General features: G+C 42.6%; 3 non-coding genes across 3 annotated transcripts; all 3 read right to left on the bottom strand.

Annotated features, from left to right (window-relative positions):
- Nucleotides 1-13,808: 13,808 nt before the first annotated feature.
- On the bottom strand, nucleotides 13,809-13,882 carry trnat-cgu (transfer RNA threonine (anticodon CGU)). The gene has a single exon. It is a non-coding gene; the product is annotated as a tRNA-Thr (tRNA).
- Nucleotides 13,883-14,037: 155 nt separating this feature from the next.
- Nucleotides 14,038-14,127, bottom strand: trnar-ucu (transfer RNA arginine (anticodon UCU)). The gene is given in 2 exon segments: nucleotides 14,038-14,073; nucleotides 14,091-14,127. It is a non-coding gene; the product is annotated as a tRNA-Arg (tRNA).
- Nucleotides 14,128-14,328: 201 nt separating this feature from the next.
- Nucleotides 14,329-14,402, bottom strand: trnat-ugu (transfer RNA threonine (anticodon UGU)). The gene has a single exon. It is a non-coding gene; the product is annotated as a tRNA-Thr (tRNA).
- Between the last annotated feature and the right edge of the window lie 6,854 nt (nucleotides 14,403-21,256).

Here is a 21,256-nt window from a genome sequence, read left to right as displayed (position 1 = left end):
TCTGTTAATCCCACCTCTAGGTCGCTGTGACTGGCTGACTCATCTGTCAGTCATCATTAGGGCGGAGCACCAGAACCAATCAGAGGCAGTCCAGCTGGTTTAAGAGAGATGGCGGGTTCCTTCACTTGCTCTCTCCCTCTCTTGCGGCAGCAAGCTGTTATGCGGCGTGCTGAGTTTTTGTATACTCCTTGAGAGTTTTTACCTGTTTAATGTAATCTACCTGGAGAAGTGTGCTATGTGCTTAAGTGATTATATTTATATTTGGTAACTTATTCGTATTACGTGTGTATCACTATATGAGAATATAATAAGAGTTTTCAGCTGCAAAGCTATGTTGGGAAGGAACATCAGGTTAGTATTTCGCGATATACATTCTGCCCATAGCTGTTTTTGTGTATATACACACTAGGTAAGAGGTGAGCGCCAACCCTTGTATTTTTATTATTAGTTAGGTTATCTAGGCGCTCATGCGCGAAGATTTCGGTTTGTTTTCTGCATTTTTCTTTGGTTAGGCTTAGGGACTAGTTAAGGATTGTTTTGTTATGTTTTGTTATTTTCTTTGGCACCACTTAAGTTCTTTCCCATTTTCTTTCTTTCTTTCGTTATTTATTTATTGCATTGTACATAGTCCACAGACATATAATTGCATTGACTGGATTCCGTGGCTACGGCTTGTTGTAAAATAAAATTCCAGTCAAATTTCTCTCTCAGAACTTGTCTGTCATGTTTCCTTCCACCACATTCCACACGCCAGTAGTGTTTTAATATCTCTAATGTTATGTATATTTCCTAGACACTTTAATATCGTAACACGAGGCAAGGATTGGCGTGTCAGATGGAGGGCTCCCACTGCGACCGAAGGGAACTGCGACTCTGCTGCACTGGGAGGGAGAGCCCATCCTCTGTCGAGTACGCAGCGTAACGTGAATGACAGACGGAGGGCCCACTCTGCGACCGAAGGGAGCACCGGTCCTGCTGCACCAGAAGGGGGAGCCTCGTCCGATGCTGATTAGGCAATAAAATAAGGCGATTGATGGAGCGACTCTCGCTGCGGCTCTGCTGCACTGGAAGGGAGAGTCCCCCTTGCGACTGAATGCAAGGCGAGATTTGGTGAGTCGGATGGGGGGCCCTCACTGCAACCGAAGGGAGCCGTGACTCTGCTGCACCGGAAAGGAGAGCCTATCTGCTGCAGAGTATGCAACGTAACTCATACGACAGACGGGGCTCGGACTGCGACCGAAGGGAGAACCTCGTCCACTGCTGAATGTCAAATTGAATTTCGACGGCTGGGGGGTTATGGTGAATAAAAATAATCAAATTTTCTGATTATTTTTTTCAATTTTTTTCTTTTTATTTATATATATATATATATATATATATATATATATATTAGGGCTGTCCCCGAACAGTCGAAGATTCGATGCATCGATATGTGGAGCCTGATTCGACCACCGATCTCACAGTCGAATCTTCGCGGGTGAAACGAGCATCATACCATTTTGGCAATATGGGGGTGCTCAATGTCTAATTGCACACAGAACAACTGGTTTTGTACGGTTATATTAAGTTATATACAGCCTTTGATTATGATAATGCAGTAAAAACAGAAGTGAAAAGAAAGAAGCGTTCAATAAATATTTTTAACGTGTTTGTGAATAAATCCAACCACCCCTGTGACAGATTTAATTTTCACTTGCCCTGATCCATGACGAGATGAGGACCATCTTGACAGCAGGGATTAGGCGGCGATCACACCAAACGCGTTTTTGCAATTGGAGGCGCCTCTTCTGAATGGTTTTCTGTTGGCAGTGAGCGTTCTGCGCTCTGTTTATGCGCCCCTGGCGCCTCGCGTTTTTGCAGGAGCGCTCTGAGCGCCTGAAGTTGAAAAAAAAATCAACTCTGAGCGGAAAAACGCCCAACGTCATTCGCGTTCTTTTCCATTGTCCAATCGAATGAATGGAGAGGCGGGTCTTCTGTTGTGGTGACGAAAGTTTACTGTTGCTTAAAAAGTCCGGAGACTGTAAGAAATGGAGGAGAAACCTTTAGTGTCTATCGTGGGTAACCAGGAGCTGTATTATTTAGGGTTTCTGCTAATATGACCGTTTACTTAACAGCAAAAAACTAAGATTTTAGAGCGCTCGCGCTATAATACTTTGATTTGACTGACAGGACAGCTGTTTTGGTCGTTGCTTAGCAAAAAAGGCAGTGCTGTGCGCCTCACGTTTTTAGAACTAAAAGACGCGTTCTGTGTTTTTTATTTAAACCTAAATAAGTTCGTCTGTCAGTTGGCAGGCAGTTTTGGTCGCTTTATTAAAAGTTGTTGCTGTGTGCAGTGTGTAAAAAAAAAAAAAAAAATTGTTTTACCCTCCTGCTGACTATAGTGTCGTGCCCCTCCCAACCCATTCACACACACACATAGGCCTAGATGATTCGACTATCGGTCGACTATAGAAAGATTCGAAAATTCTGATTCGACTATGAAAATTCATAGTCGGGGACAGCCCTAATAGGCTATAAATAATGAATACAGCGCATAAGAACTGTTTCTAACCTGTTTTTATTTGAGCTCAATGAAATGACGCACTCTGTTGCCGTTAGGGACTACTGTACTTTTTACAGCGGAAGACAAATGATGATTTTACTTGATGAAAACATAATATATTTTAACATGTAATAAATATATGATTTTTAATATTTTTATTATGTGGTAACAGTTTTATAAAAGCAATAAGGTACTTGAGGCTGTGCTGTATCGTGAATAAATCACGACTGAAGGGCGTTGTTAGGCACGACGCGTGCCTGCAACCCCTTCAGCCGTGATTTATACAGCACGGCCTCTCGTACCTTATTGCTTAAATATGGGCTATGTGCATTGTGTAAAAACACATTCAATAAAAGGCACCAGACTACAGAAAATGGCATATACTACAGTATTTTTGGGGGAGGGGGAGGACCCACCCACATTTATTTTGCTTCCGACGCCGATGGCTTCCTCCCCCGGCTGGCACAAACGGCTCGATTAGTTCCAGGTTCCGCCTTCTGCAAAACCAAATGTATAGTGATTGGTCAGCTGTCCCACTGCGTTGTAATTGGCACACAGTGTAGACCACGTTCTACCCTGCTACGCCCTTTCCCAAAGCAGCAAACTAGATTAAAGTGATTCTTATGGTGCGTTCACACCGGACGCGACTTGCGCGGAAAAAACGCGCTATTCGCGCGTAGTTGAACGCTTGAACATTTGAGTTTATTCGCGTCATTCGCGCGTGACATTTTCTTCACAACAGACGCGAATTCGCGTCAATGGGGGGGCTTCTGCCGCTCGTCAGCGGGAAAGTAGTTGTAAAATAGGTGAATGAGCTCAATTTGCCAGCTTTAGCTTGCTTGTAGTCTCAATATGTATGTATATGTAGGTCAAATTGAGTAAAGAGAGTTTTTTAAAACTAACTAGATTGTCCGACCTCTTCACTCACTTTAATCCAAGCAAGATCCCTTTTATTCCTGTTTCTACAAAAGTCCAAAGATGTATCGTACAGCTCCGAGGAACCACAGACAGCAACGGTGATTTTGTCCGCCATTGTTGTTTCGGATTTCTGTCTCCGTCACTACTAGAGCAAGCTCCTGATTGGTTAACGCGGCGCGGATTTTCGCCAAAGTTCAGATTTTTGAACTCGCGCGGCAATCGCTTGAAACGCTCAATGCGCGCCGCGCTATTCGCGCCGCAGGATGGCTATTCGCGTCTTTGCATTGACTTAACATGTAAATCACTTGCGCTTGCCGCTTCATTCGCGTCCGGTGTGAACGCACCTTGACACATATGATTGCTAAATGAGGCTTTTACTGACTGCCCCGGGGCCATGTGAGGCACTTTTTTACTATGGATCGACGTATTTTCAGTCTATGCTGTTCTATGAGTGCCAGAATTGATTTAATATAACTCCGATTGCATTCGTCTGAAAGAAGGAAATCATATACACCTAGGATGCATGAAGGGTGAGTAAATAATACGCTATTGTTTATCCTACCATAAGCATGCGAGATCACTGATACGTGACATTATCATTATTGTGCTAATGTATTTAATTATTTCCATGCCTGAAACCATAAGGCTATTGAAGCTTTGAAAAGGCGCGGCTCCGACGCATCAACGGATAATCACACTAGTCAATGTTCGTGTTTACATCAGTCGCGGATCTGCGTCTTTGCCCTGCTGAAAAAACCAGCATATGCTGGTTAGGTATGTTTTGGTGCTGGGATGCTGGTTTTAGCTGGTTTATGCTGGTCCTTAGCTGGTTAATGCTGGTCCTTAACCAGCAAAGGACCAGCATTAACCAGCAACATGACCAGCATAAACCAGCAAAGGACCAGCATAAACCAGCAAGGGACCAGCATAAACCAGCAAAGGACCAGCATATACCAGCTAAAACCAGCATCCCAGCACCAAAACATACCTTACCAGCATATGCTGTTTTTTTCAGCAGGGTGGACCCTCTGTTCAACACACGTGAACGGCGCTGCTTCAACACGGCTACCAGAGCAGTTTGCGGACCTTTAAAAGCTGTGTTTAAATGAGCCGACCTACAGCTTGCTGTAGCATCCCAAAAACCTCTGTCCTTAATACATGGGTAAAATTAGGCGAATTCCCCACCCGCCAACAAATTGAATTTCAGTAGGCGGGATACCGCATTGTGACATCATTGCGTGCGGAAAACAAACGCTGTAGTCCAAACGAGTTGTTCCGCTGTAGTTTTTGAAAAGGGATTTTTTAAAATACTAAATACTAAATATATTACTAAATATCTCCATTTGGAGTGGACTTTGAGACTTGTAACTTTGTATATGTTTTGTCATTATTTACATTTGTTACTTAATTTATTTTTAACACTTTCATGAAAACATTTGCAGTTGGTTTGTTGAAGTTGTCATACACGTTTGTGTTGTCGTTGGTGTGATTGTCATTGTTCAGAGCGGCAGGAGTCGGTGAGCGCGCGCTGATTTGAACAATTTGAATCACTGAATCATTTCATGACGCAAATGATTCCATGAACTCGGAGTTCACTCGAAAAGCTCCGTTTCTCTTATAAAGATAAACTGATGCATGATATAGGGAGCGAAATGAGACGTCCCTTTTACTCATTTATTTACACATTCTAACACTCATAAATGTTACCTAAAGTATGTCAATTTAAATGCATGCCACTATATCTGTAAAAACTGCCTGAACATGTTGTCTCACTGTAAACACTGTGAATGCTCAAATACACAAACCTTTCTTCAGCCGAAATAAGGTCACCTGTTGTTTAAATGTTGAATGCTAAATGGTTGAAGCCCAGTCAACATTGAAATGACCCTTTTCACATTTATGGGGTTCTCAGAAATTGAAGTAGTCCTAGTTTTGTATACTTCTACAGTGGTAAATGGAAACTGCCACAAATAGGGTGTCGCTGTTTCGCTGTTTCCCTGCTTCCAGTCTGCCTTGCTGCAGAGTGGTCTGTTTGTTTGTAGCTCTCTGCAGCTTCGTTTTTCTACTGGATTTTCTACTGGATTCTCTATCTTATTGTTAATTCTGCCGTTTTAAATTGATAGATATAGCTTAACTTAATTTCTGGTCTTATCCATCAAACTAATCTGACTAATTTGATTGTTCGCCTTACTCTATAATCACGAGTGCAGCGCGTTAGCATTCCATAGCCGGTTAATTTGCCGCTCGCACTCCATTCACGCTTTTAACTCTTGTTTACTATTTTTAGCATTGCGCTGGCCGGTTAACTTGCCATCTGCGTTCCATTCACGTTTTTATTTTATTTTCTCGTGTTTAATATCGTTAGTACTCTTTTAGCCGGTTCCGTTCCGTTTTTTCTCCCCCTGATCTGTTCTTCAGGAACTCTAACAACATTGGTAAGTTGAAATCATTCTACAATCACGGTGAGTAATGGCTTCTTCTCCTACAATTGTAGTCTGCACTGCTTGCCACATGTATAGCTTATCTATCTCTGTCAGCAGTGAGCCTTATACATGTGATAAATGCAGGAATATAGTCAGGCTGACAGAGAAGATTTCAGAACTAGAGTCACGCATCCAAACTTTAATGGAGGATAGTAAGAATGTGAGGGCCTTAGATACGGTTTTGGATGTGACTAGCTCAGAAAGCCCTGTACATTGTTCGGTTCCGGTAACAACGCCCATGCAGCAGGGCAATTGGGTGACTGTGAGGCGGCATAGTCGCGGGTCAAAACACCGCTCTTCCGTTCCGATCAGAACATCAAACAGGTTCTCCCCACTCAGTGAAGCACCCACTGAGAAACCTGATGAAAGTGCTCTAGTAATTGGCGATTCTATTGTACGGAACGTGAAAATAGAGACACCAGCCAACATAGTCCAATGTTTACCGGGAGCCAGAGCGCCTGACATCTTGGCAAATTTAAAAGTGCTGGCTAATGCTAAACGTAAATTCAGTAAGATTGTTATTCACGTCGGCGCTAATGATGTTCGACTTCGCCAGTCGGAGATCACTAAAAATAATGTTAAAGAGGTGTGTGAACTTGCAAGTACGATGTCAGACACTGTAATATGCTCTGGTCCCCTCCCTGCTTACCGTGGTGACGAGATTCATAGTAGACTGTGGTCACTCCATGGCTGGATGTCAAAGTGGTGCCCGCGAAATAACATAGGTTTCATAGACAATTGGACAAGCTTTTGGGGCAGACCTGACCTGTTGAAAAGAGATGGTCTTCATCCCTCCGGATGTGGAGCATCTCTTCTATCTAGAAATATGGCACATAGTCTTAGAGTTTGCACTTGACTAACTGGGGCCCAGGTCAGGAAGCAGACAGACTGGCTAAACCGACCGTCTGCTAGCCGCCTCACGTCACAGAAATCAGTTATTTCTCAGCACATAGAGACCCTTTCACCTAGATATCACACTATAGAGACTGTGTCTGTTCCCCGTGCAAAAAAATACAAAAAAACGCCTGAATCAAATCAAGACTAACAATTTAATTGATGTTCAACAAATAAAAAATATATATAATACAGAGAAACAATTGATAAAGCTTGGCTTATTGAATATCAGGTCCCTTTCTACGAAAGCACTTTTTGTAAATGATATGATCACTGATCATAACCTAGATGTGCTCTGTTTGACAGAAACCTGGCTAAAACCAGACGATTACATTATTTTAAACGAGTCCACCCCCCAAGATTACTGTTATAAACATGAACCGCGTCTAAAAGGTAAAGGAGGAGGTGTTTCTACTATTTATAGCAGTATTCTCAATGTCTCTCAGAGAACGGGCTTCAATTATAACTCGTTTGAAGTTATGGTGCTTCATATAGCATTATCCAGAGAAACAAGTACTAATGATAAATCCCCTGTGACGTTTGTGCTAGCTATAGTATACAGGCCACCAGGGCACCATACAGACTTTATTAAAGAATTTGCTGATTTTCTATCCGAATTAGTGCTGGCCGCAGATAAAGTCTTAATAGTGGGTGATTTTAACATCCATGTTGATAATGAAAAAGATGCATTAGGAACAGCATTTATAGATATTTTGAACTCTATTGGGGTTAGACAACACGTGTCAGGTCCTACTCATTGCCGAAATCATACTCTAGATTTAATACTGTCACATGGAATTGATGTTAATGGCGTTGAAATTCTGCAGCAAAGCGATGATATCTCAGATCATTATCTAGTCTCTTGTATACTCCAGATAGCTAAAACTGTTAATTCAATTCCTTGCTACAAATACGGTAGAACCATCACTTCTACTACAAAAGACTGCTTTGTAAGTAATCTTCTGAATTCCTCAGCATATCCAATAGCTCAGAAAAACTTGATGATGTAATAGAAACTATGGACTCTCTCTTTTCTAGCACTTTAGATACAGTTGCTCCAGTGCGCCTAAAAAAGATTAAGAAAAACAGTGTAACACCGTGGTATAACGATCATACCTGCGCCCTAAAGAGAAAAGCACGAAAAATGGAACGCAGCTGGAGGAAAACAAAACTAGAGGTTTTTCGTACTGCTTGGCGTGAATGTAATTTATCTTATAGGAAAGCATTAAAAACTGCCAGATCGGATTACTTTTCATCTCTCTTAGAAGAAAACAAACATAACCCTAGGTATTTGTTCAATACTGTGGTTAAATTAACTAAAAATATAGCAGCAACAGGTTTAGACATTTCCCAAAAGCACAGCAGTAATGACTTTATGACGTACTTTACCTCCAAGATAGACACTATTAGAGATAACATTGTAACCATACAGCCGCCCGCTACAGTATCGCATCAGATAGTGCGTTGTAGATCTCCTGAGGAACAATTCCATTCATTCTCTATTATAGGAGAGGAGGAATTGTATAAACTTGTTAAATCATCTAAACCCACAACATGTATGTTAGACCCTATCTAAGCTACTAAAGGAGGTACTTCCAGAAGTCATAGATCCTCTTCTGAATATTATTAATTCGTCACTATCATTAGGATATGTCCCCAAAACCTTCAAAATAGCTGTTATTAAGCCACTCATTAAAAAACCACAACTTGACCCCTATGAATTAATTAACTACAGACCAATTTCTAATCTCCCTTTTCTGTCAAAGATACTAGAAAAGGTAGTATATCCTCACAATTATGCTCCTTAGAGAAAAATGGTATCTGTGAGGATTTCCAGTCAGGTTTTAGACCATATCATAGTACTGAGACTGCTCTAATTAGAGTTACAAATGACCTGCTATTGTCAAGCGATCGTGGTTGCATCTCTCTATTGGTGCTACTGGATCTTAGTGCTGCATTTGATACTATTGACCACAACATTCTTTTAAATAGACTTGAAAATTATGTAGGCATTAGTGGTAGTGCACTGGCATGGTTCAAATCGTACTTATCTGACCGTCATCAGTTTGTGGCAATAAATGAAGAGGTATCATTTAGATCGCAAGTGCAGTATGGAGTACCTCAAGGCTCAGTACTAGGGCCATTACTTTTTACGCTTTACATGTTACCCTTGGGAGATATCATCAGGAAACATGGTGTTAGCTTTCATTGTTACGCTGATGATACTCAGCTCTATATTTCTTCGCAGCCCGGCAAAACATATCCATTCGAAAAACTAACAGAATGCATAGCTGATATTAAAAACTGGATGGCGAATAACTTCTTACTGTTAAATTCTGAAAAAACAGAGGTATTAATTATTGGACCTAAAACCTCCACAAGTAATGACCTAAAACACAGTCTAATACTAGATGGCTGCTCTGTAAATTCGTCGTCATCAGTTAGGAACCTAGGCGTCCTATTCGGTAGCAATCTCTCCTTTGAAAGCCACATTTCTAGCATCTGCAAAACCGCATTTTTCCATCTTAAAAATATATCGAAATTACGACCTATGCTATCAATGTCAAATGCTGAAACATTAATTCATGCGTTCATGACCTCAAGGATAGATTATTGTAATGCTTTATTGGGTGGTTGTTCTGCACGCTTAATAAACAAACTCCAGCTGGTCCAAAATGCAGCAGCTAGAGTTCTTACTAGAACCAGAAAGTATGACCATATTAGCCCGGTTCTGTCAGCACTGCATTGGCTCCCTATAAAACATCGTATAGATTTTAAAATCTTGCTAATTACTTATAAAGCCCTCAATGGTTTAGCTCCTCAGTACTTGAGTGAGCTTCTATCGTATTATAGTCCTTCACGTCCGCTGCGTTCTCAAAATTCTGGCAATTTGATAATACCTAGAATATCAAAATCAACTGCGGGCGGCAGATCATTTTCTTATCTAGCGCCTAAACTCTGGAACAATCTACCTAACACTGTTCGGGAGGCAGACACACTCTGTCAGTTTAAATCTAGATTAAAGACACATCTCTTTAACCTGGCTTACACATAAAATCATTAACACATTTCTATAATTCAAATCCGTTAAAGGATTGTTAGGCTGCATTAATTAGGTCAACCGGAACCGAAAACACCTCCCATAACACCTGATGCACTCGTTGCATTGTAAAAAGAATGGCATCTACGCTAATATTAGTCTGTTTCATTCTTATTCCGAGGTCACCGTAGCCACCAGACCCAGCCTGTATCCAGATCAGATGGTCACTCCAGTCCCCCGGATCCAGTCCGTACCCAGCTTAGATCATGGATCACCACCTAGAGATGACTTCAATAGCCGTGGATGTCAACCAGATGAGCTCCAAGGCGGATCATCAATAAAGACCTCGCCAACCTTGACGGCCATCGGCGCTACACCACAGGATCCTGATGAGTTCTCTACAATCAGACATTGGTACAAACTGTTGTTTGGTCTGGCCAGAGGAGAACTGGTCCCCCGACTGAGCCTGGTTTCTCCCAAGGTTTTTTTCTCCATCTGTCACCTGTGGAGTTTTGGTTCCTTGCCGCTGTCGCCTCTGGCTTGCTTAGTTGGGGACATTTTCCAGCGATATCGTATACTATTTGAACTGAACTCACGATGATATCACTGAATTCATTGATGAACTGCCTTTAACTGAAAATTGATTGTTACAATAATGCGTTACTTACACACTATTGTGCTGTTTAAATACTGTGCAGTTGCTTTGACACAATCTGTATTGTAAAAGGCGCTATATAAATAAAGGTGACTTGACTTGACTTGACTTTACTTAATAAAAACATGATTTAAATTTACAGGTAACAGCTTTAGTCATATAATTTAACAAAAAAAAAAAAAACAAGGGACTAGTTTAGAATTAAGAATTTAGAATTATTTATTATTATTTATTTAAAATGAAAAGCATGTTGTATGCAACATATTACAGAATAAACAATTATAAAAAAAATTTAAACAGTGTTTTTTCAGTTTGTTGTAAACTCTGCCGCTTTGGACAACACAAGGGGCATTAATAAACATCTTTGCTATTTAGTGCACAATATTTGAATAAACTAACAACATCCACCAACATAGAACTGTGGCAGTCAGTGCAACTGAGGTAGGTATTAACATCAAGTCTAAGACGACTCACTTAAATGGAGCCTATTTAGAAAAAGTGAGTGGCAGTTTTTTTTCCCCCCGAAAAGTAGCTTTTCTGCATTATCAGCAGTCAGCTTGTTTCTGTTTTCATCTATAATGTGTGACACTGAGCTAAAAAGCCTTTCACTTTCCACACTGCTACATGGGGCTGAGAGGTATTTATGGGCCATTTTAGCCAAAGTGGGGAACCTGATTTTGTTGACACCCCAGTACTTCAGAGGACTGTCTTCACGAGGGCTTGGGGCCTCTCCGAGGTATGTTTCGAGCTCAATGGCAGACCCTGCTGCCAGCGGCTGTGCTGCCTGGGGCTGCTCCTTAGCGATTTCTTCAAATACAGTGTCCAGACTGCTGCTAGTGCTGGCCTGGGCCTTGAGAAACAGTTTAGCAGGAGGTTCTGCAGCTTCTGCCCGACTCCCCTCTGCCTCAGCTCAGGACATCTAAAGCTCCTGCTTCAGGTGCAGCTTGGCCTCCGAAGCAGTGTTGTTGGAGAAGAAGCGATCTTTATACCTAAACAAAATTCATGAATGTATTAATATGTGGAAAAATAGGACTGATTTTAGTTTCCCCTAAACCACTGTCACAAATGCCAGCCATTTGGCTTTCTGGTAGTAATAAGGGAAATATATTTCATATTATATATTGCATACATTTGTATGTGTGTATTTTAGTTACAAAAATATAATATAATACTTCAGATGGAAATTAATCTTACATTTAGTACTGTAGTTTATCATTGAATACCTATAGCACACAGACTTTACCTTGGGTCAAGTATGGTGGAGATGAAGTACAGTGGGTTGGTCTTGACGTCACTGAAGCGCTTCTTGACAGCTGCCAGTAAGGTTGCTTTCATTGTCTTGACGCCGTGGTCCTCGTCTGTTTCTCTGTTTAGAAGTCTCACTAGCACAGCTGAGATGACATCAGAGGCTAGTGCGTCTTAGCTGCTCACGTTTTTAGTTAGTTCCTCAAAGGGGGCGAGGATGGCAACAGTCTTCTCCATAAGAGCCCATTGGTGAGCGGTGAGATAGTCAGGGAGTTCATGCTCGGACACAAACACCCCCAGCACTCGCTTTTGCTCAATGAGGGACTGGAGCATGTAATACGTGCTGTTCCAGCGCGTCTGTACGTCCCGCTGCAGTCTCTTTATTGGCTGGTTGAGCTGTCCCTGAATGTCCTCGAGGCGGGAGTAGGCTAAGGCTGAATGTTTAAAATGCCCAACTATTTTCCGCCCCACTGCTATAGCATCAGCTATGCTCCTCTGTGCTAATAAGCCCTCATGAACAGCCAGTTGGAGCGTGTGCGCGACACACGGCAGACTTGGGAGCCCTGCGTCATTCATAGCTTTAATCATGTTTTTGGCATTGTCACGAAGCACAACATGTACTGATGTTTTAGGTATACCCCATGTCTGGAGCATTTCCTCAAACACATGCGCTATAGCCTGGCTGGTGTGCGAGCCGCGGAATTGTTTCGCATGTAATATGGCTCATTGCGGCGTGAAACTCTCGTCTATCCACTGGGAGGTTAGGCTAATAAGCGACACGAGGCTAACACTGCTTGTCCAAATATCCGTGGTGAAACTAAACGCAGAGGAGGCTTGCAGTAGGCTGTGGATATGTTTTTTCACGGAGTCGTGTAGTTTAGGCAGCTCGGTGTCAGCCATGTAGCGGCGGCTTGGGACATCATATCTGGGCTCCAGAACATGGAGGAGACGTAGGAATCCCACATTTTCTACCTCTGAGAGTGGCTGGTCACTCAATGCAATGTACTCGATAATTGCCTGTGTTATTTTCACAGCACGTGGATTGTCTCTGGACATTTTCTCTCGTCTTGCAAGAGTTTGCTGCAGCGTGGGTTGCATTGGTTTAGAAGCATGGGTAAACTCTTTGTACTCGTTGTCGTGTTGGGATTTTAGGTGCTTGATTAAATTACTTGTGTTAAATGCGCTACCTTTTGAGCCTCCTTTGGACAATTTCACTGAGCACAATTTGCAGTCCACCTTTGTTTTGTCGTCTTCATTCACTTTGAAATAGTTCCACACGACTGACATGTCTCGCCTCGCCTTCTCCCCGCTCTGAGCTGCAACCGGGGCCTGGGGGCGGGCCCCTTACACGCTGCTCAAACATAGACACTTCTCAGACCGTGGTATCGGTCTCCGGTATCGGGGGACTTTTAACGACTACAAGTACTTTAGAAAATGTGGTATCGAGGCCGATACCAGATACCGATATTGGTATCGGTGCATTCCTAATAACATGTGTTTTTCCTTAAGCAAAAGCTTTTAGGGAGAGAGGTGTGAGAGTGAGGGGCGAAGAGAGGGGGTTAGGTCAGCGTGGGATTGTTGGCTCTCTTTGAAGATTGCTTCTCCAGATTAGTTTGCAAAATTAACCACTCGCTATCCCTGTTTGCAGGTGAGAGGGTAGTGTTGCAAGAGAAACCGCCCGCTTACCTCGAGCTTCTCTGTGTCCCCACTCGCTGTCCATTTTTTGGTAAAGCACGAGCTCGGCTGTATTGTGGCGCGCAACCAAAGGCATCGCTGGGATTCGAACGCAGGATCTCCTGTTTACTAGACTAGCCTGGCAGCACGTTCGCCCTCCGGGAGGGCGACTCAGATGATCCAGGCTTCCGGAGAAGAGGCCAAGGGTTGGCTGACCGTGCGCTGGACAGCTTTTAAGGCGTTTGCCAACAACTGAGTCTGGGCGATTTGCAAAATTACCCACTCGCTGCCCTAGCTATCCCTGTTTCCGGGTCGCTTTCGGAAAAGCTTGCGCTTGCTGGACTGCAAAGCCGCCCAAGGCACCGCTGGGATTTGAACCCAGGATCTCCTGTTTACGAGACAGGCGCTTTAACCAACTATGCCACGGCGCCAAACCGCATGAAAGGCTGTCGGGAGGGTGACTCAGAGGATCAAAACATCCAGAGGCGGGCCAGGTGCTGGTACGCTTAAAAGAGAATGTCTACAAATTTCTACTGCCTGAGAGCAACACTGCACAGTATGAGAGTTACTAGAAAGCCAAAAGCCACGACTCTGGTGGGACTCGAACCCACAACCTTTGAATGGCCTCGTCTGGCAGTCTAGAAGTCCAATGCGCTATCCATTGCGCCACAGAGCCCATAAGGGGGTAGCAAGCAGAGCCGCGTGAAGGCTGACCTTTCGGGTCTGTGGCCGTCCAACGGTAAGAGAGCGCAGGCTCTCTCTGCAGGAAGGACAGGCCCTAGGGTCTCTGCACAATTGCGGTGTGGTTTGAAAGGCAGAGGCACTGTAAGGGCCTCAGGTCCAAGGGAGAGCAAAAAGATCCAACCTGTCGTTTGCAAGGCACCGCTGGGATTTGAACCCAGGATCTCCTGTTTACAAGACAGGCACATTAACCAACTAAACCACGGCGCCACCCCGCATGTTAGGCGTGGGGAGGGCGGCTCAGAGGATGCCTGAATCAACACTTTGAACGTCCTGCTGCCTCCACTTGATGCAGGACAGTGATTGCCATACCTAACTGAATTGGTTCTTGGGCATGTTGTGCTACCTTTTAAATATGATTGACATTTTTTTTTAAATCAATGTACGCTGAGAACAGGAGGCCTCAAAATGGTTTCTGCTGTCCGAGGGCAACACTCTTATTATGGGCTTAGTATGGGCTTAACAAAATTCCAAAAAGCACAACTCTGGTGGGACTTGAACCCACAACCTTTGAATGGCCTCATCTAGCAGTCCAGAAGTCCAATGCACTATGCATTGCGCCACAGAGCCTGTCCAGCTCTCTGCCATACCTCACTGAATTGGTTCTTGGGATTCGATCCCAGGATCTCCTGTTTACAACACAGGCGCTTTGACCAGCTAAGCCACGGCACCTCCTTGGTGGGGAAAGTTAGCCTGAATGCTATCCTTCAAAAGCAGGTGAGAGGGTAATGTTGCAGAAGAAACCGCCCGCTGTCCTCAAGCTCCTCTGTGCCCCCTAGCTCCTCTGTGTCCCCTTTCGCCGTCTGTTTTTTTTGGTAAAGCACGAGCTCGGCTGTATTGTATTGTATTGTAATCTTTGTTCAAATGTATTTTATGTATTTTAAATGTTAAATGTATTTTAACTAATTTATTTGTCTCCCATCTCAAAAACGACTCCTTGTTGTAATGTGATCACAATTAAGAAACATAACATTATACTGCATCTCCTTGAAAAGGATAAAGACTTAGTCTTTTATGCAAGTAATGTGTCTGTCACATTTACTCACATTACAACAAGGAGTCGTTTTTGAGATGGGAGACAAATAAATTAGTTAAAATACATTTAACATTTAAAATACATAAAATACATTTTAACAAAGATTACAATTTTTCTTTAGATTCCAGTGAAATGATCTGCTTAAAATTAACCAGGGGTAACTAAGGCTTAACTTTTTCATGGTTTTGTTTTTACAACAAATATGTTTTTAATAAACAGTATAATTAGATTCTGACCTTTTTATTTTTAACAATGCTGTGGCAAATGCACTCTAACCAATATTTTTAACCGTTGACTTTATATTATTTATCTGGTTGAAACATTCCAGCTAATTTACTAGTTAGGATCTAGTGAGTTATATTTGTGTAGATATTGGGACATATTTTTTCCGTTGGCTAGGTGGTAAATAAAACAGTCATACCCATTGGTCTGGACATTGGGGAGGTGTGTTTTTATGTAAATATTGTCACATCCTTGGTTGTTTGACGCACCCCCAACCTACATTCAGAGTTTAAAGACACTCAGTTTGATGCGGTAGACATTTTCTACATTGTTACAATGGCCTCCGATGCTCCAAACACCCCTGAAACAAGATCAATGTGTGTCACATCGGCAAGAAATTCTGTTGAAACAGACATGCACCAGGAAAGTCATGGTCTGATAAAGATTCTCGATGAAGATGAAGATTTTGTGAAACAAGAATTCACAGTGTCTGATGATCGTGTGGGGAGATTGTGACATTGCAGACTGTGAAACTCTACGTTTTGGATTATGATGATCTACGTATACCTGAATGTAGTTATCTGCTTTTGACGGTGTTGGAAGTTGCCGGTATTGTAAAAATACCTACTTCCCCCCAGCTCGTTTATTCGCCCTTTAAATAAAACAGCTCGAGTCCGCGTCAAAGTTTAAAGCCAATTTAATAGTAAAGTCAAAGAGTGCTGAGCTCAGGATTCCAGAACAGCCAATATCAAATCTGACATTCTGGGCAGTCCAGGAATGTCTCACAAAGCTAAAATATGCATTTATATTCTTGATTCTGCAGGCCTCTCCTCCTGATATCGTTCAACCATTCTCCTCCAATCAGGGCCTGTTATCGCCAACCGTTCCTGCACAGAAATGAAAATACAGCCCCATCCCATTCTTCTTCTTAGAGTGACCAAAAGTCTAGTCTAAAGTGACCTTCAAATTGCTACTACTTTTGCAGGGCTTCTTTTCTCCTACGTGCCTGTAAACAAAGGTTTCTCAGAAATGACATAAATGTAGAGAGTTCGCAACTACACGCACACATTTTACTAAACAGTTTGTTACACAGTGTCTTCTTTGTCTTTTTCATTAAGCACAGAACATTCTGTCTTCTCATAAGCACAGAACAACCAAAACACAAATTTAAAAGCATTAACAAAAAGTATTTTCTACAATTCCCTCTCTTGATCTCTGAAAGAGATCACACTTCTTCATCCTCACCATCATATGCACCCTCATCTGTCAGCAAAGGCATCTGGTACGGTGGATGTTCTCTTTTCTCCTAACCAGATTGCTCTCAACCTGCTTCCACATGTTTCCATTCAAAGTTAAAGGGAAAGCCATCCTCACCATAGCGCACAATCCTTCTGTTATTTCTGTGGGCCTAGCTATCATCACACCTGTACCACATGCACAATACAGACCTGCTCTAGCCCATGACCCCACCATTTCCTTCCCCCTCTGGTGGATTACCTTGCACCATGACACTCTGAAGTTCCCTACTATCATCTTATTTTTCCAGAGAAAGTGAAGTTGAAACAGGTATAATTTACCTCTCTTACCTTGTGTGCAGCCCCTACAGAAGTGATATTAGTTGTAACAGGATAGATTTTGCTCAGTTCATAACAGTTCTTTGGTTCTGCCATTTTTGTCATGCTCAATATACACTCATAACCCCATTTGTCTTCAGGATGCAGAGGAGCTGGTTCTGTGTTAAGTTCAGGTCTAGCCGCATCACAAGCCAGACAATCACTGCAGTTTCAATTCAGCTGCACTCCCATGTAACCAATAAATCCATAAATTTGTCTCTTTATACCCTGTTTCCATTGTAACTATGTCATGCGAGGTGAGAGTGCTTTAATCAGTACTTCTAATAACTTTACCTGGCTTTGTGAGATCCTTGACCACCGGGGCTGCAGTTGTGGCGTTTTTGCTCTCTACCAGTATTCGTATAAGTCCTAATGGGTCCTTTCCTGACACATCTACCCCCAAATGTTATAAATGTTTCCACCCTGTCTGGCCCATCAAATCTCGCACAAGGGGGTTGTTTTCTTTCAATTGGGTCCAAAGGGGCGCTCAGATACAACAGAACCCTGCACTGTTGGTGTTGTTTTTTTGGAACAGTACCCCACTCACACTAGCCCCTTGCTCACTGACATCCAAATGGAATGGTACAGAATAATCTGGGGTCTGCCGTTCTGCAGCTTTGGCCAAATCAGTTTTTAGTGTTATATATTCCTGTTCTGCCTCAAAAGTCCATTTTAAGACACTTCTAGCATTTTTCATCCCTGCCTTTTTCTGAAATTCTTCCATATATACCTCATCTCCCTCCCTGTCATAATATAGAGTGCAATGCAATGGATCAACCGGGGCTGACAGTGAAAATTTTGAGGGCATCCATGATGTCCATTTCTGTACAATTTTGGTAACGTCTGGCATGTCTGGTGCAGTTAGCAATAGCCAATAAATATCTGCCCCTTTTTCCACCACCTTTTCTAGAACCCATTGTCCTGTGTCCCCTTGTACCAGCCCCCCTCCAGTGGAGCAATTATGAATTGTGCCATCTAGAAATCTTATGTATATGCCATCTGGACAGCAAAAAAATGCTTACCCCCAATTTCACTAAATGTCTCTCCCCAACAAGGGTTATGGTGCACCTGTGGAGTACAACAATAGGCTTAGTTAGTGGCCACCTTTCTGACTCCCCAGAGAACCCTCGCACTCTCACTGTGTCAGATGAAAGTGCTCCTTCTTCCACCGTGCCCCCTGTAACAGTGGAGAAAGTAGCCCCAGTGTCCACTAGGGCTGTTATAGGCTTATTATTGACCAGCACCTGTTGGTAGGGTTTAGCCTTTGCCCCCCTGCAGGCTGCAGGTTGGCAGGCCATGAGAGTGCATTTAGGACAGCTCCCCCTCTCCTTAGAGCCCCTCCTCCGAAGGGAGCCCGTCCCCCTGCAGGAGGTTGTCCCTTCCGTGGGCATTCGCCCTTCCAGTGACTCAAGTCTCCACAAATGAAACAACCCCCCGATGGTGGAGCAGACAGACCCCTTCCCTTATCATTTTTCATATTCATACCCCTTTTTAATCCCCTGCCCCTGTTGGTGGGAGGCCAATCTGTGTATGGATCATAGGGATCCTTTTGTTGACTGACACCAGTCTGCCAATAGGGCTGTGGTGCTGCAGGCTGTAGAAACTGTGGTGGGGGAGCACTCTGGCTGGTTTGCTCTTGCACTGGCATTTGCTGCACTTCCTTTCCTTTCTTTTTATATTTGTCTTTCTCGGTTTCTATCTGCATCTTTAACAATTGAGTATTCAGTTTGTCTATTTCTGTCTCTTCCTTAGGTAGTTCTGGAAACTTCAGCAAAACTGCGTTCATATCTGAGTGCCCCCAAGGTTTATATTCTTGTTGTTGTCCCATCTGCATTAAAAGGGTACATCCCTGGTCCACCCTCTCCCACTATTAGTGGTCTCCTAAAACCCATCTCTGCTCAGTGCAATTATTTGTATGTCCCCGTCTGCGAATACACTTTCAATTATTTCCTTGACTTTTGTGTAGTCCAATCAGTCTAACCTGTAGCCTAGTTTTGGTATAGCCATTACCTGTACTTTGTTTTTCTTGCACAGCTCTTTGAGCTCTTCTAGGCTATTTCTTAAGTGTTTGTACGTGGGCAGGTCCCTGCACCACCACTTAGTACCTAAATGAAATATCTTAATTAATTTTTTTTATTATTATTATTTTTTTTTATTTCATGTGTGGTTAGAATGCACTGACCTGGGGTGCTAATATGTTTCTGCAACTGCTCTACCCCGTATTTGTCTCTTATTTGCTTTGCTACACCTGCCCCTAGTGCATAGTCAGCGCTAATGCAATGTGCAATTGGAATGTCTTCGCTAATTTTTAGCAAATCTCCCACCCTCTCTAGAACAGTAATTTTGTGTCCCTGTGTTGGCTTCTGAGGGTTGAGCTGATTCTTCTGTTGTGTCCTTTTCTGCTTCCTGTTCTCCCTCTCTTTGACCTGCTCGCAGGTCAACTCTGGTAGCCTGCAGCGACCTGGAAGGAGGATCACAGCTCACACAAGATGTGTTATACCAAGTTTTTCCCTTACCTGCCAGTCGAACACAATGTGAGGTCCTTGCAGTGACCTTCATGGGCTCAGACCATTTAGCAGGCAGCCATTTTCGTTTCATCAATTTCAGTCTTACCCACTGATCCTGGGGGCTTCAGTCACCTGCTGCCAGTCCTGTGAAAAGGTGGGGTTCTGGGGAGAGAATATGTTAATAACCACCCTTACTTTGTCATAGTAGTCCCCATGTGGCAACAGGCCAGCTTCCTTACTGAAAGGGGCCCAAGGCCCAGGAAATTGTCGCCCTCTTAACAGTACAAAAGGTGTTAAACCAGTTGTGCTATTAATAGTGCAACGTACAGACATCAAACCAATTGAAATAACAGTAAGCCAATTCGTCACTGTATCAGAACATATTTCAGCCAATTTTTGTTTCAAAGTAAAATTCATACGCTTTGTCATGTCTTTCTCTCCCCTGTGGCACATGCTGTCAGCTTCTGACAGTACCGAGACCGCCGTTGAAGCTGGCAGCACCAGTTTGCCATTTGGACCCCTCCAAATTCCCTTCCCATCCCTCACTGCTCCCAAGTTTAACCAGGATATGCGTTCTTCAGGAGACGCAGTCAATTGTTGTAATTTTACATATCGGACAGTAATTTCGGGAGCTAAAGAAGTCAATTTGTCACTGGTTGTTGGAAGCATTTGACTGTCAGTATAACCAGCAGCCCCTCAAGCTGCTGCATTAGCTGCAGCATTACCCAACGCTACAAAGTCCCACCCCCTGTGTGTGCTTCACACACATTTTGATAGCCAATGAAAATGTATGGCCTGCAATAGCTCAGTGGCTTCTTGGGCATGTTTAATCGGCTTCCCTGTTGACGTTACTAAACCACATCTTGCCCACCCTGGCAGCTCAGTAAGTGCTGCTGATACTGCATATGTTGAGTCATAATAAATGTAGACCCTCTGGCCTATTGCCATTTTTAGAGCACATATCAACGCCCGCAATTCAGCTCTTTGTGCTGAGGGGTGGTCACTCATGCCTTCACTTATGCTAGCCATGCGTGACCAACACCCTAATAATTCTTTTTGCCTTCCCTTAATCTCTTTTGGCTCTGTTTGGGCCATCCCTTGTGACTGTTTCTTTTTTTAATCAAGGGTTACAACATTTCCCATGTTATTATATTTTAATTAAAACTAATGCTTATTAAAATAATTTACAAGGCTTAATTAAAAATATTAAACGGTTGCCTTTGCAACAAAATGAAATAAATCAGAAATTGCTCAATATGTATTTTATTTAGTTATCTATTTATTTACTTATTTATTTATTGTTTGTTATTTTTATTTTAACTTACTTTAACATTCATTCATTGAAACCTGATACTGGTAAAGTATTTACTAATATTTATTTATGTTTCTTCCTAATTACCATTTCCACAATTTTCGCCAACTTTCCTTATATGTCGCCATTCTAACTTTTATACTTTTATCCTTTCTTTATCAACAGTTGAGTTTCACAATTGGATCACACCGTCTGCAGTCTGGACGATGTCCAAACAATTGACACAACCAATTTCTTGGAATATTTTTTTGTTCTTTGAATTCTTATCGTACCCCTCAATTCAACTATTATAGTTTTCTATATGTACTCTCTCTTCATATATTAGTTTTATTTAACATCAACTGACATAAACGATACACATACACACTTCTTTC

This window comes from Garra rufa, chromosome 2 (genome assembly GCF_049309525.1).
Source record: "Garra rufa chromosome 2, GarRuf1.0, whole genome shotgun sequence".
Taxonomy (NCBI): domain Eukaryota; kingdom Metazoa; phylum Chordata; class Actinopteri; order Cypriniformes; family Cyprinidae; genus Garra; species Garra rufa.
Note: the sequence above shows the minus strand (reverse complement) of the source record. Positions and strands in the feature narration are given on the sequence as shown.